Source organism: Bos indicus, chromosome 4 (assembly GCF_029378745.1).
Source record: "Bos indicus isolate NIAB-ARS_2022 breed Sahiwal x Tharparkar chromosome 4, NIAB-ARS_B.indTharparkar_mat_pri_1.0, whole genome shotgun sequence".
In the NCBI taxonomy this organism is placed as follows: domain Eukaryota; kingdom Metazoa; phylum Chordata; class Mammalia; order Artiodactyla; family Bovidae; genus Bos; species Bos indicus.
The window spans coordinates 119,193,216-119,209,261 of NC_091763.1; the positions used below are offsets into that span (position 1 = coordinate 119,193,216).

The window sequence follows — 16,046 nt, forward strand, 5'->3', positions numbered from 1 at the left end:
TCAGAGGCGACTGCCTTTTGCAAATTACCTTGTGCGGTGACTGTCTCACACTTTGCTAAGTGGGCTCCGCAGAGGCAGCGGCTCTAATCCATTTGGGCTGTTAAGGATGGCTGCGTTTGTGTAAACTGGAGACGGGAGACTGTTGCTTTTGTTTTAAATATGAATCTGAGGAGCAGGTGGGAGGCAGGACAGTTCAGCGGCTCAGCTGGGGGGACAGACGTGCCCCGATCAGTCTGATCCTGAACTGTGCCCGGCGGGTGGATGCACCCAAGCTCCCCCAAGACCCAGAGATCCCTGTGCTTGTCTCCCGATGGCACAAGTCATCACTGAAAAAGGAACAAAGAAGCCTCCAAACACGAAGGAGAGGAACAGCGTGGAGGACGGAGCGGGGAGAAGGAAGCATGCGCTGTCTCCGGCAGTTTTCAGAGGCATGTCCTGAGCAGGAATCTGGGCTGTTTAGGAGGCTCTTCCATCGCTGGAGGCCCGGCCCAGTATTTCTGCTCCTCCAGCCTCCCCCCTCCTTCTTCTGGTGAAAGCAACCAAGGAGAGCAGGGTTGAATCCAGAGGTGGCAGCGAGCAAATTTACCGCAGTGCTCCCAGAGTCCCGAGGAGGAAGGCGGACGGAGACGCTGTCCTGAGGCCTGGATGTGGCGGTGCTCGGGATCTGGGTGCGGGCTGAAGCCCGCCAGCCGCGGGCACTCTCAGCTGACCCACCTGGGCCTCCTTCCAGAGAGAAACCAGCACTTTGCATTTTCCCAGTCAAATTCTTCCTTAAGGAAACGGCAGGACTAAGGAGTCGCCAGCCCCATCAAGCAGTGGGCCATCACGAGCCATGTTGGGGCGGAGGCAGGTGGACAGCGGGTCCCCCTGTCGCTGTCCCTGGGACGCCTGGGGCCGTGACGTGGACGCGGCCACCCCGCCCGGAGCCCTAGTGGCAGAGGTCCGCTCCCGCCCAGGGCCTCGGCCTCCCGGTCCTCCACGCGCACAGCGGTCAGTTGCTGGGCTGACGGTGGGCTGGGCCCGCGCTGAGCCCCTGCGGGCAGGCAGGTGTGGAGGGACGGGGTTGAGGAGGTAGATGCCCCGGAGGACGTGCGGGGAAGCTGCAGACGAGACCCTCGCTGACGGCGAGGACTGGTCTGGGAGGAAAGAGCCGCTGAGACGAGCCCGGCCGGTCCTCCTGTTCCAGGGCGACTTGTAAACACGTCACGAACCTGGCTAACAGCCCAGGAGGGGTGGGGACACTGAGTCCTGTGTAGATGTGACCTCGTGACCTCGCTGGCTGCCCCCAGCCAAGGGCTGGCTGGCCCCTGGGGATTCAGGGTCGCGTCTCCCTGGGCTGGGGGAGCTGGGGCCTTGGGGTGTTGTGTGGAAGCCGGGCTGGAGAGAGGTTCCTGCATGTTCCTCTGGCCTAGACTCGGAAGCCCAGCCTGGGAGCAGGTCAGTTGGCCCCACGGGGAGAGGGGCCTGCTCTCGGAGGACCCGGGTGGGTGGCCCTGCCCCCTCACCTCCTCCTCCCTGCCGGAAGAGCATGGAGGGGAGGGCCCGGGCCTCCCCGCTGGCCAATGCCTCTGTCATAGGAGAGCGGCTAGCACCTGCCCCGTGCAAAACTCGAGAAACAAAGATAGGATCCACACTCTCCTGTCTTTACGAAATTCCAGAACAGGCGGGGACAGAGTGAAAGAAAGCAAATGGGTGTTGGCCAGAGTCAGGGTGAGGGGGGTAGGGCGGGATGGGCCTAGGCTTATGGGGAGGCTGGGGAGAGCCTGGGGAGTGGGGGACAGGGTGAGGGGCGAGGAGGGCCTGGGGGTGGGGGAGAGAGTCTGGAGGGGCTGGCGGAGGTTCTGCTGTACAGCTGCCAGAACTCATCAGGCTGGTGGGTTTTATCGTAAGTAAATCACACCCAGGAAAGCTGACCAGACCTGCCTTGGAAGCTGGGGACTTCCGCCTGGACGTGACCAGAGGGGCGGCCAGGGTCGCCGGTGGGAACAAAAAGCAGACTCGCACTTGAGGAAGAGCCCGCGGGACTGGGAGGACGCTGGGGTGAGGATCAGGACTCTCAGGGGGAGTCGACGCAGGTCTGTCCACGTGCAGCCTGGGGGCTGAGGGAGCCACTGCCCACGCCAGCCAACAAACGAGGGCGCTGCCTGGGGCGAGCCCACGCTCTGCCTCGCTGCACAGCACGGGACGACAGTAGCCCAGAATGATCCGGATAAACTCAGAGAGTAAGTCGGACAACACGATGCAAAGAAAAGCTAAAGAGGAAAGCTACTACTGAACTGACCACAGAATGATCAGGGGTCCTCTGAGTGTGAGAGCAGCTGGTGAAACCGGAAGGGAGGCGACAGCGTGCTTGACGCACCACATACACCCTGGAGTTCAAACTCCTCCGGCAGAGACACTGCAGTGCAGAGGCTGCAGGACGGGAGACGAGAGGCGGGAAGAGAGACGCAAAGGTTCCTGAGCAGGGCGCGCCCAGAAGCGGAGCGACTCACGACCACGCCTCAGACACTACCTCCGCTTTACGAGACTTCAAACCCACAGAGTGACGCGATGAAAAGATGCCATAATTTGCCTTAAAGAATGCCCCAAACAGGGCTTCCCTAGTGGCTCAGGGGTAAAGAACTTGCCTGCCAAAGAGGGGACATGGGTTCAATCCCTGGCCTGGGAGGATCCTGCATGCCAAGGGCGACTAAGCCCCCGGGTCACAGTGACTGAGCCTGTGCCCTGGAGCCCAGGAGCCACAGCTACGGAGTCTGCGTGCTCGGAGGCCTGTGGCCCACAGTGACAGAAGCCACCGCAGCCAGCAGCCCCTCAGCTGGAGAGTAGCCCCTGCTCCCCACACCCAGAGCAAGCCCGCACAGCAAGGGAGACCCAGCACAGCCATAAATGAATTAATACAACTGCATATTTAAAAAGAACGCTGAAACACAAGCCGGGAGGACATCTCCTTGTTGCCGAGAGCCTGTCAGATGCACCCCCCCTTCCCGAACCTTCTGGGATCTGGGGAGTCAGTGGCTCCACTGGGTAATAAGAACCAAGAGACCAAGAAGAGTCTGCACCTTTTGACATAGGAGTTATACTTCTAGGGATGTGTCCTAGAGAAGAAAGTCACAGAGACCAAACCCACATATATGGACATTAATTGCAGCAAGGTTTGTAAAAGTGAAGACCTTGGAACAGCCTAAATATTCAGCACTAGCAGATTGGTTATTTAATAATAGACAAATTATGGTTCCTTAAACTAACACCAGATGCAAACAGCCTCATTGGAAAATACCTTAATTCTGGCAAAGATTGAGGGTGGGAAGAGAAGGGGACAACAGAGGATAAGATGGTTACATAGCATCCCCAACTCAATGGATGCGAATCTGAGCAAACTCCGGGAGATGCTGAAGGACAGGGAAGCCTGGGGTGCTGCAGTCCATGGGGTCACAAAGAGTCAGACACGACTCAGCGACTGAACAACAAACCACAATAGAGTAACATTCTAAAGACCATCTGGCAAGGCCGATCACACAGAGTAAAAAGCTGGACGAACTCTGTGAGGTGCGCATCATCCACGGAGTCAGTATAGCGTGTGCCGTGCACGGGCTCTACAAGTAATACCGGTGGGCGGGAACACGCGAGTGCAGAATCACTACTGATTTTACTGTTTTACTGCATTTTCTGGTTCAAAATTGGGAAAGGTGTTCGTCAAGACTGTATATTGTCACCCTGCTTATTTAACTTATATGCAGAGTACATCATGCAAAATGCCAGGCTGGATGACTCACAAGCTGGAATCAAGATTGCAGGAGAAATATCAATAACCTCAGATATGCAGATGATACCACCCTTATGGCAGAAAGCAAAGAGGAACTGAAGAGCCTCTTGATGAAAGTGCAAGAGGAGAGTGAAAAGGTTGGCTTAAATCTCAACATTCAGAAAACTAGGATCATGGCATCTGGTCCCATCACTTCATGGCAAATAGATGGGGAAACAATGGAAACAGTGACTGACTTTATTTTCTTGGGCTCCAAAATCACTGCAGATGGTGACTGAAGCCATGAAATTAAAAGATGCTTGCTCCTTGGAAGAAAATCTATGACCAACCTAGACAGCATATTAAAAAGCAGAGACATTACTTTGCCAACAAAGGTCCGTCTAGTCAAAGCTATGTTTTTTCCAGTGGTCATGGATGGATGTGAGAGTTGGACCATAAAGAAGGCTGAGTGCTGAAGAACTGATGCTTTTGAACTGTGGTGCTGGAGAAGACTCTTGAGAGTCCCTTGGACTGCAAGAAGAGCAGAACAGTCAATCCTAAAGGAAATCAGTCCTGAATATTCATTGGAAGGACCAATGCTGAAGCTGAAGCTCCAATACTTTGGCCATCTGATGCGAAGAGCTGACTGATTGGAAAAGACTCTGATGCTGGGAAAGATTGAAGGCAGGAGAAGAAGGGGACGACAGAGGATGAAATGGTGGATGGCATCACCAACTCAATGGACGTGAGTTTGAGCAAACTCCGGGAGATAGTGAAGGACAGTGAAGCCTGTCGTGCTGAAGTCCATGAGGTCACAAAGCGTTGGACACGACTGAGCAACTGAACAACAAATTGCATTTTTTAAGTTTTCCATCAAGTGGCGGTAGTGGTTTAGTTGCTAAGTCATGTCTGACTCTTGCAACTCCATGGACTGTAGCCCACTAGTCTCATCTGTCCATAGGATTCTCCAAGCAAGAATACTGGAGCGGGTTGCCATTTCCTTGTCCAGGAAATCTTTCCAACCCAGGAAGTGAACCCAGGTCTCCTGCGTTGCAGGCAGATTCTTTACTGACTGAGCTACAAGAGAAGTAGTCATCAAGTAGTTAATAAAATAAAACGAGTTTTAACAAGCATATCGTTTCCTGTCTTTGAAAAGGTAGAAAGCTGCCTACGAGCCCCATCCTGATGCAATGAACTGGCCTGGACCATTTTTATCTGCCACATTCACCCTTCCCACGATCCCCATGGCCTGGGGGAGCCGGGCAGACAGCTGCCCACTCAGGACAAAGCCCAGGCAGGTGCCACCACAGGACATGGCCCCGCTCATGGCCAGCCCACAGGATGGTCCTCTTTCCTGATAGGTTTTCTTTGACTTATAATTCTGTATATAAATGTGTAATGTAATATTGTATTTGCGTTTCAATGAAACCCGGGGGAAGGCTCCACACGGAAGCTTCTTCAAGCCCTAAAGAAACCCCGAATTAGCCTTAGAGAGAGACTCGAGATACAGGGGGAGCCCCTGGGGAGGGGGCATGCGCCGTGAACCCCGCCCCCAGGGGACCTCTATGGCTCGGGGGCTGACCAAGCCTGGCTCATACATTATTCAGGACCGTACATGAAGCTGGCGTTCAAAAGGGAGAAAGTTTGGTTTAAAAGGGAAGCAGGAAGTAAATAAATGTTACTCAAGAAATCGCGCTATTTCCCCTACACTGGAGGACTGCAGCCTGGGGGCCCGGGTGCCTCCCTTTCCGCCGGCGTCTTCCATCCTGCACTTTCTTGGTGGGCTTGAGGCCCTGGGTGGGGGTCCCTCCCTTCCCCCACCGGTGCAGGGCTTTGTCAGCTAATGCTTCAAGGATCAACATCAAAATTGGAACTTTCTCTCTCTGCAGCCACATCCAATTAAAAGTCCCTGGACCTCCAGCAGCCTCCCTGCCGGGCGGCCTGGCTGTCAGAGGCGGGAACCACACAGGCCCCCAGCCCACACGCGGTGTAAAGGGCGGGATTCATCAGCCCTTTGTGCTGGGCTGTGAATCGATGCTGCTCAATCACAGGGCTGGGCTCCCTCCCGCACGCCCGCTCTAGGAGTCATTTCAGTGCGTCCAATTAGGCGGCTCTTCCCGTGACTGGCTGTTGATTACAGATCTATTTGCACTTATTTTCCTGTGGGAAGGGGGAGAGTTTGGAGCGGAATGGACGGTCGAAGGCCACCTTGTGAGCAGCTGCAGGAGCCTGGCCAGTCTGCTTTCTCCTTGACGTCGTGGGAACAGGCTCTGGGTGCCTCTGCAGGGTCCCTGTCTGGTGTGGCCCCCTGGACCTGCCTGGTGCGGGTCGGGCGCCCAGTGCTGACAGGGGCGGCCCACCATGTGGCTCCAGGGCCTTTGGGAGCAGCGGAGCCAGCCGTGCGGGTGCAGGAGGCAGGCGTGGGAGCTTCGCGCTGGGTCCCCGCACGGCCCTGAATCACGCTCTGTGAACATCGCTGTGACAGTGAAAAACAAGATTTCTCCCCTGAAAAATTAAATGTCACTCCCGATAGCGCAATGCCTGAAACACCATCTTTCCGAGTCCGCACCAATACTTTGTACAGAAAATTAAACTCTGCCTGTTTATTGAGTGGATAATGTAGCCTTCCAACGTGTGAGATCCCCCGCTAGGTGAGAAATTAAAAAAGCTGCACTATAAACCCTAATGGCATGTATGAAATACAAAAAAAAGGTAACTTAATTGGTAATCAGAAGAAATCATAAAACTAATCATGCAATTAATGTCTTCAAAAGCAAGTGTGTGAGGCGGGTGTAGTTACAAGGAGACAATGCAGGCTGGCTCGGGCGCTAATGAATTCATCGTCCCCAGGGGCCGGTGTGCCGCTCCGGTTCAGGCACCGCCTCCTGGGTTTGTGCCCACCTGCCTCTACCTGGGTCACCTTCCTGCAGCACCACCTTCCCCGGGCACCGGAGGCTGAGTCCCCACGGGCGGGAGAGGCCAGGCCGAGAACAGCGAGGTGTCGGAGGCTGGTCGCTGGGTGAGTATTAACGCGGTGGGAGCCCTCAGGCTTGTCCCTAAATGCGCCCGACAGGTTCGCACCCAGCTCCTCACTTCCTGCCTCTGTGCTGCTCAACCACTGCTAGGTCTGCATGCGGACGCGACGTGTGTTTTCAGATGAGGAGGGGAGGCGCCGGGGAGGCGGACAGTGCAGCACCCGCAGACCTGGGTCACAGCGTCTCTGCGTCGGGTCCCTTTGATGCCCTTGGCAGGTCTGCCGGCCAAAGGGTGGAGGGAGGGAGTGGGGGGTAAAGGGAGGGCCTTGATCCCACATGCAGATGCCGAGCTCAGGCCCCCAGGCTGGGGAGCCCACGGGATCAGACAGACAGGCGAGAGGCGGGGCCGGACCCCAGGGCATCTCCATCAAGAAAGACAGAGAAGGACCCAGAGATTCTCTCTCCGCTCTCACAGGCGGACACTGCTCCACCTGGAGAGGGTGCTTGGCCAGCAGGGTAAGGAGGCAGACGCGCGGGGCCCGGCCTGCGGCTCCCACGGCCCACACCCCGCCGACGGCCGCTCTGGTACGGATGCTGCTGAAGCCCCTGTCTCTGAGGCTTTTCTCCCCACACGCGTGCAGCCGTGCGACACATGTGCTCTCAGTCACAGGCCACGGACACAGAGACAGCCTGCTGGCCGAGGCAGGGGCCTGCCCTACTGCCCGGGGACTCGGCGTCCAGCAACAGGACCCCGCGTGGGCGCCTAGGGGAGGGGCAGAGGAGGGCCCCAGACACGCGAGGATGCCGCGGTGGCACCAGGGCCACTCGGGGAGGAAGGAGGCTCAGCTGGACCCGTGTTCCTCAACACGTGAGAGCCAGCCCTGAGTAGACAGACACGGAACTGTAAACGCTTCGAAGGAAAATATCCAAACACCACTCTGAATGCAGGGGGGCGCGAATCACCAAGGGAAAGAGGAGAAAATGTGGTCAGACTCAAAGGAGAGTTTTCTGGGCCTCTCGGGACTTGCTGGTCAGCAGGGACAGGGCGGCTGGAAACCTGGGGTGCCAAGGCAGAGTGGGCAGTCCTGCCACCTGTGCCTGGGCAGCGAGGGCCTGTAGAGGAGGAGCTGCTGGTGTTTTCAGAAGACAAGGCGGAAATCACAGAATTGGGTCTTTAGAAGCTCCCAGCTGTGACTCCAGCTGTGACATCCGAGGAAATTAGAAAAGTGGACACTGACCTAGGGACTTCCTGGTTGTCCAGGGGTTAAGAGAGTTGGACTATAAAGAAAGGTGAGCGCCGAAGAATTGATGCTTTTGAACTGTGGTGTTGGAGAAGACTCTGGAGAGTCCCTTGGACTGCAAGGAGATCCAACCAGTCCATCCCAAAGGAGATCAGTCCTGGGTGTTCATTGGAAGGACTGACGTTGAAGCTGTGGCCACCTGATGCAAAGAACTGACTCATTGGAAAAGACCCTGATGCTGGGAAAGACTGAAGGTGGGAGGAGAAGGGGACGACAGGGTGAGATAGTTGGATGGCGTCACCGACTCGATGGACATGAGTTTGAGCAAACTCCAGGAGCTGGTGACGGACAGGGAGGCCTGGCGTGCTGTGGTCCATGGGTCGCAGAGTTGGACAGGACTGTGACTGAACTGAGGGTTAAGGATCGCCTTGCAACACAGGGGGCACAGGTTTGATCCCTGGTCGGAGAACTAAGATCCCACGTGACGCTGCACCTACCGGGCTGGCGCTCTGGCCCACGCACAACCAGAGCCGGTGCACTGCACAGAAGGATCCCGCGTGCCACACCAAGCCCCAACACAGCCAGACAAACAGAAACACAAACCAGGAAACTGACCCTGAAAACTGAGAGCCGCTCCATTTGACCGTGAGGACAGCTGGGTTCTTATGGACCCTAAACACCCATGTCTCCTTCGGAGGGGCGCAGAAGGCAGTCTGGGGGCCTCGAAGAGAAAGCTGAGGGGCAGAGAGCAGGGGGCTCCCAAGACACAAGGCCCTCGGCTCCCCCTGATGGCAGGGCGAGCAGGTGGGGCCCCAACAGTGGGGGAGCCCCACCCCGGATCAGTGAGATGCAGGAGCCAGCCTGGGCCAGCACTGCCGAGATGGTCACCATAATGACACCACAGATCAGCACCCTGATGGGATGTTCACAGGTCTCCTGTTACTTCAGTGACTGGGGCCCCGCCCCGAGAGTGAGACCCGACCACCCACGTCCAGGTGAGGAGATGGCCCTGACCCTCCAGGAGCTCCAAACGGCAGGAGGTGGCATTTCTCAGGCCCCCCTGCAGTCCCCTCTCTCACGGCGGAACCTGTGCCGGCCCGGGAGGCAGGGGTGCGCGCCTGCGGCCGTGGTGCTGGGCCGGGATGAGCCCAGGGTCCGTCACGGCGGGAGGGTAGGCTGTGCGGTGGACACAGAGTCCACCTGCACCTCGGACTGCCCTCCAGGAACTGACGAGTCTAAACTCTGCTGTTTTAGTTTATACTGGCTTCTACTCAGACGCCCTTGACGTTGTCGTTCAGTGGCTCAGTTGTGTTCAACTCTTTGCGACCCCAGGGACTGCAGCATGCCAGGCCTCCCTGTCCTTCACCAACTCCCAGAGTTCACTCAGACTCACGTCCATGGAGTCGGTGATGCCATCCAGCCATCTCCTCCTCTGTCATCCCCGTCTCCTTCTACTCTCAGTCTTTCCCAGTGTCCGGGTCCACGTGCTTCTGTTTTCTAACGACAGATCTGCACGAACAGGAGTTCTGTGACACCCTGCTCTGGGCATCCTCGGCTCTGATCCTGAGAGCAGCTCTTCTAGTTCCTCTGTCCAGGGGCTTCCCAACTAGAGTCGCTCCAGCCAGGCTGGGCCAAGCACACGAGGCCAGGCTGGCCCATGGGGTCACACTGGGCAGCACGCACCTTCCTGCCCACTGTGGGCAGCGGGAGCTGCCACCCTGCAAGCCAGGGTGCCGGCCATCACAGCCACTCTCCACAAGGACCAGACCAGAAGTGGGGGGCAGTCAGGCCCTGGGGACACACGGGACCTCTCAGGAAGCACCCATGTCCTCAGATCCTCTGACACATGCAATTCTCTTTCATACAAGAAGCACGACATGTGTGTGCAAGCCCCATGGCCTGTGTGTGTGTTTGAGCAAAGTCTTCTCTCCAGGTGCTCATGCAGCACACACCTGCCCCGACTCGCTCGAGACAACTCACACCTGCCCACGGCCTCAGCCACAGCACACATCCCCCGAGACTGGAAGGCACGCACAGTCAGAATTCCATTCTACACGTGACGCTTCCCCGCCTGGTAAAGACAAGCAGGACAACACGACAAGAACCGTCACCTCCACGCGGAGTTTTTTCTCCTAAAAATGATACCACAGTGTTGCCAGGCTTCAGGGTCAAGTTTGCTTAAAATGATGCCCACCTTTGTGTCTAGATTTTTTAAATATGCTAAAAACAATCCAGGGTCACAGTGATAGAACCAAGGAAAACGATTTCTATTGAGATTATTTTGTTTTAAAAGTTCAAATGTTAGCACACTCTTTGCCCAATTAAACATGCTTTCAATAAGAGACACCAATGTCTTTCTTTAAAAAGTTAATTTGCACATCTCTGTTCAAAACAATTAGGAAAACAATTATTAAGCAACTCATTACAAAGTGCAGGGAGGTCCGCTCACACCCAGATAAATTTCTTAACAACGTCCAGGTGACGAGGCCACAACAAGACACGTTAATCTCATGACTGCCACACCAGGTCGCCTTCCCCCCAAAATGGTTGTTTTAAAGTTGCTGCTGCTGCTGCTAAGTCGCTTCAGTCGTGTCCGACTCTGTGTGACCCCATAGACGGCAGCCCACCAGGCTCCCCCATCCCTGGGATTCTCAAGGCAAGAACACTGGAGTGGGTTGCCATTTCCTTCTCCAATGCATGAAAGTGAAAAGTGAAAGTGAAGTTGCTCAGTCATGTCCGACTCTCAGCGACCCCATGGACTGTAGCCCGCCAGGCTCCTCCATCCATGGGATTTTCCAGGCAAGAGTATTGGAGTGGGGTGCCATTGCCTTCTCTGTGTTTTAAAGTTAGGTGCCTAAAAAACTTCATCTTAGAAAATATGGTCTGCCTGTGGTGGGGGGTCAGAGCTCACGAAGGATGGGCGGACTTTTCAGATCTCGGGGAGGGACGTGGATGTTGTTAGTGACCCAGCAAACCATCCGAGCGTGAGGCTCAGAGTGGCTCCCACTAGCCCACAGTTCTGGCGGGCACTTATATTGGAAGCAAGGGGTCCCCCTGGTTGGGGGCCTCCTGGGGGCAGCAGGCTTCCTGCCCAGGGTCCACCCATGGACCGTCACCCACCTGCTGGGCTCTCCCAGAGGGGCTTGTCCGAAAGATCGAGACGAGGGCTGACCGGGGAGGGGAGCCCGGCTCTCCTGGGGGTAATTAATTCCCTAGCGAGCGAGCGGCAGGGTGGGCGCAGACCCGGTCCCAGCAGCCCCGGTGCCGAGCACGGGAGGGAAGGAGGCGCATTTTCTTTAAGATTCGTGAGGAAGGCAGGGGCGCGGGGACCCCCTAATCCAGGGCCGGTGCTTTGTCTGTGCCCCTCCACCCGGCACCTCGCTCAGCTCCTTTGTGTCTGACTCTGTGTAAATGTGAAGTGGAAATCCTCGCGGTCAACACCCTAAGCCCTTCCTCCCAGGGGGCAGGCGGCCCTTTGTCACGGCTGCGTCTCCTTGGTGACGCCTCAGCAGAAAGGCCTGGAAGATCAGACAGAGGAGGCGGAGCCGGACCTCTGCCAGCAAGTTCTTCCCGAGGGGACCAGCGGGCGTTTCCATCGACAGGGTGAGGGTTCCATCCTCTGGTGTGTGCGGGAAGTCGGGCTTGGAGAGGAGACACTGCTTCTTGCAGGTTAGGGCTGAGCTGTGCTCCCAACTCACATGCCGAGTGCCAACCCCAGGTCCCTGGGAGGCACCTGGGGCAGGTCTGTAGAGGCAAGGGGGTGACCCTAACCCTGACCCCATAGGACTGTGTCCTGTAAGAAGGGATCAGGACACAGACATGCACACAGGGACGACCGTGTGAGGACTCGGGGGGACGACAGCATCTACGCCTGAGGAGATGGGCCTCAGGAGGACCCAGGCCTGCAGGCACCTGGATCTGGGGTTCTAGCGTCCGGATGCGAGACACACGTCTGAGCTGGAGAGAACCGGGAACCCGTGCCCCATGCCCGCCTCAGCCAGACCACGGCCACAGCCACGCTCCTGCTCTGTGTCCTGAGCCTTGGGCCCTGCGGGAGCACGGAAGGTCTCCTGAGCCTCGGGCCCTGTGGGAGGGCGGGGCGGGGGGTTCTCCTGAGCCTCGGGTCCTGCGGGAGCACAGAGGGTCTCCCAGGCTGCCACCAGGACAGCCAGTGCCCGAGGGCAGGCGGGCAGGTCCTGGCCAGGCTCCAGGGTCTGGCCTGGCCGCTTCCAGGTCTGAGCCGTGGGCCTGCGGGCCAGGGCTCTGCTGTGCACATGCGCTTGACCCGAAGCCCCTCTACCTGGACTGAGGGATATGGTCTGTCCAGGGTCCAGCCCAGGGGGACAGGAGAGGCCCTGCTGGGGACGCAGGACGCCATGCAGATGGCCCCTGGGGCCACACTGAGAAGGAGGGCCCCCAACTTGGGGCGCTCGGCCAGAGGGACCGGCCGGCGGAAGCACGGCAGGAAGCTGAGCTTTGTCCTTGGGGACTTAGGTCGGAGATAAGGATCACAAAGGTCAGCGTTTTGGGAGAAACAGCACAGATACAGACATGAGGGAGAAAAAATGACTCCAAAATGTCCTTGTCCTGCAGCTTCGGGCGCCTGGCGGCAGTTACTGATTCATGGCAGTGTGTCTGTCCACCGCTGTCCTGATACACAGGCGATTCTGTGGTGTGTGCTGAGTCGCTTCGGTCGTCTCCGCCTCTGCGCGATCCTGTGGACTGCAGCCCTTCAGGCCCTTCTGTGCGTGGGACTCCAGGCAAGAATACTAGAGAGGGTTGCCATTTCCTTCTCCAGGGGATCTTCCGGACCCAGGGATTGAACCTGGGTCTCTTACGTCTACCTGCATTGGCAGGCGGGTTCTTTACCACTAGGAACACCTGGGAAGCCGTATTCTGTAGAGCGTCTATGAAATAACTTCTAAAGCACGAGAAAAAGATGAAATAAACAGCATTTAAAAGTAACTCCCTATATTACATGATCACATAAAGATCATTTTGCTCTCAAATATACTTCAGTGATAACCAGTTTCAAACATATGGTTGCATCAGTTCAGTTCAGTTCAGTTGCTCAGTCACGTCTGACTCTTTGCGACTCTATAGACTAGGCTTCATTATTTTTTGTAAGATTGGATTTATACCTTGTCCTAAAGACATCTGAAGGTCTGATACTAACAGTGTATTATTTTGATCCTTGTTCTAATGGCTCTTGAAGCTGTAAGGTCTCACACTATTCAGCTATTCAGTTTAGTCGCTCAGTCGTGTCCGACTCTCTGCGACCGACCCCATGGACTGCAGCACGCCAGGCCTCCCTGTCCATCACCAACTCCCGGAGTTCACTCAAACTCATGTCCACTGAATAGGTGATGCCACCCAACCATTTCACCTCTGTTGCCCCCTTCTCCTCCCGCCTTCAATCTTGCCCAGCTTCAGAGTCTTTTCAAATGAGTTGGCTCTTCACATCAGGTGGCCAAAGTATTGAAGCTTCAGCTTCAACCTCAGTCCTTCCAAAGAATATTCAGGATTGATTTCCTTTAGGATTGACTAGTTTGCTCTCCTTGCAGTCCAAGGGACTCTCAAGAGTCTTCTCCAACACCACCATTCAAAAGCATCAATTCTTCAGCACTCAGCCTTCTTTATGGTCCAACTCACATCCATCCATAAATACTGGAAAAACCATAGCTTTGACTAGATGGACCTTTGTTGGCAAAGTAATGTTTCTGCTTTTTAATATGCTGTCTGAGTTGGTTCATAGCTTTTTTTCTAAGGAGCAAGCGTCTTTTTAATTTCATGGCTGCAGTCACCATCTGCAGTGATTTTGGAGCCCAAGAAAATAAAGTCTCTCACTGTTCCCATTGTTTCCCCAACTATTTGCCATGAAGTGATGGGACCAGATGCCATGATCTTTGTTTTTTGAATGTTGAATTATAAGCCAGCTTTTTCACTCTCCTCTTTCACTTTCATCAAGAGGCTCTTTAGTTCTTCTTCACTTTCTGCCATCAGGGTGCTGTCATCTGTGCATCTGAGGTTATTGATATTTCTCCCAGCAATCTTCATTCCAGCTTGTGCTTCAGCCAGCCTGGCATTTTGCATGATGTACTCTGCACAGAAGTTAAATAAGCAAGGTGACAATATACAAGCTTGATGTACTCCTTTCTCAATTTGGAACCAGTCAGTTGTTCCCTGTCTGGTTCTAACTGTTACTTCTTGACCTGCATACAGATTTCTCAGGAGCAGGTAAGGGGGTCTAGTATTCCCATCTCAAAGGCTTTAGCAGAGTTGGTGAAGCAGAAGTAGATGTTTTCTGAAACTCTGTTGCTTTTTCTGTGATCCAATGGATGTTAGCAATTTGATATCTGGTCCTTCTGCCTTTTCTAAGTCCAGCTTGAACATCTGGAAGCTCTTGGTTCACATACTGTTGGAGCCTGGCTTGAAGAATTTTGAGAATTACTTTACTAGCATGTGAGATGAGTGCAATTGTGCAGTAGTTTGAGCATTCTTTGGCATTGCCTTTCTTTGGGATTGGAATGAAAACTGACCTTTTACAGTCCTGTGGCCACTGCTGAGTTTTCCAAATTTGCTGGCATATTGAGTGTAGCACTTTCACTGAGCTATTTCAAATCCTAAAAGGTCTCACATAGAAAGAGAAATATCTCCAAATGTCTCCTTTGCTCTGAAGGTTCATTTTATCTGCAAATATTTTCTGGGAAGCCTCCAATCCATCCGTCCGTCCATCCATCCGGACGCTGTGAACATGGGTCCATACAGCCCTTCAGTTCTTTTGAAATATTCCACCACATAACCAGCCAACCCCTGTGTGTGGCAGACATTTTCTGGTTTGTCCCTATTTTTGTACAAAATTTATGACAAAGGTTGTACGACAGTCTTGTATTAATAAAATAAAAATAAAAGAATAAAAAATTTTTAATGGCAGAGTTCAATCTTCTGGATACAGTCATGAATTTTCATTTGTTCTCCCGCGTGGATTTTCCAGAACGGGGCTCAGTATCTAACTGCATCCCCAGCACATTTCTGGTTTGGAATTAGACATCTATGCAAATCTCATTTCTGTGTTTTAACCATGCTTTTAATATCTAATCTTCTGCTCTAATATCTTGGTCACTAACTGTGTGGAGATAATTAAGTGATAGAGCCAGACAATTACTCAGTGGGCAGAGAGGAGACCATCCCTTACATTTATATAAATGCACTAGCTTTAAATAAAACAACTGAATGCATTTGGAGACCCGTCTAAAGCGGGCGACTTGAGAAACCGTTTGATCGCACGGTCGATTCAATCAGCAACTGGCTGGCTGGGTTCATTTTTACTTTTATTTTTTCATGGGACTGACCAGGCAATTCAGTCAATAGTTGTCAAAATTGGAGTCCAGAACAGGCACAGCTGGACCAGCCTAAAGTTAATTAAAAATCAAGAGCAGGATAAATGAAACGCGGCTCCTTCGAGGGAGCCTGGAGGCGGAGGGGGGCATCTCTTCTCTCTTAAAGGGGCCCGAGAGCAGCCGCCACGGGAAGCAGGCGGTTTTCCTGGTGGACAGTTCGTCCCTGTGAGGCCGAGTGCTGTTCCTGTGTTAAGTGGGAAACGTGTAAAACTAGCCTACGGTCTGGATGCCATCTGGTGTGGTGGGGGGCCCGCAGGCAGCCAGGAGCCCAGCACCCGGCCTGGCACGGCACAGATACGCTGGTGGCCGTCGGGGACCCAGCCTCTCTACCCGCGTGCATCCAGCCCGGCACCACCCCATCAGAGCAGCCCAACCCCGCCTCCCCGCCGGACCAGCGCGTGGCTCCTGACTGGCCTCCCCACCAGCCCCTGGGACCTCGTCCTCTCCGAGCCCCGGCCGCTGCCTGCCCGGTCTCTGCCCAGACAGCTTGCATCGTATGGATGTCCAGCTGCCTGAGCCCCCTAGGTGGCCAGAACTTGTCACCGTACCCTGAGCGCCCAGAACAGCAGACACTTAGTCTCCCAGAGTCTAGAGGCCGAGGCCTGAGGTCAGGGTGTGGGGGCCCCCACCCAGGTCTCCATGGACGGGTGCCTTGCCTTCGGCACCCAGCCCCGCTGCGGCCTCTGCT

General features: G+C 55.0%; 1 protein-coding gene across 3 annotated transcripts in view; it reads right to left on the reverse strand.

Annotated features, from left to right (window-relative positions):
* The window catches only part of PTPRN2 (protein tyrosine phosphatase receptor type N2), a 602,297-nt gene that overhangs the window by 202,129 nt on the left and 384,122 nt on the right, over window positions 1-16,046 (reverse strand). The window lies entirely within an intron of this gene.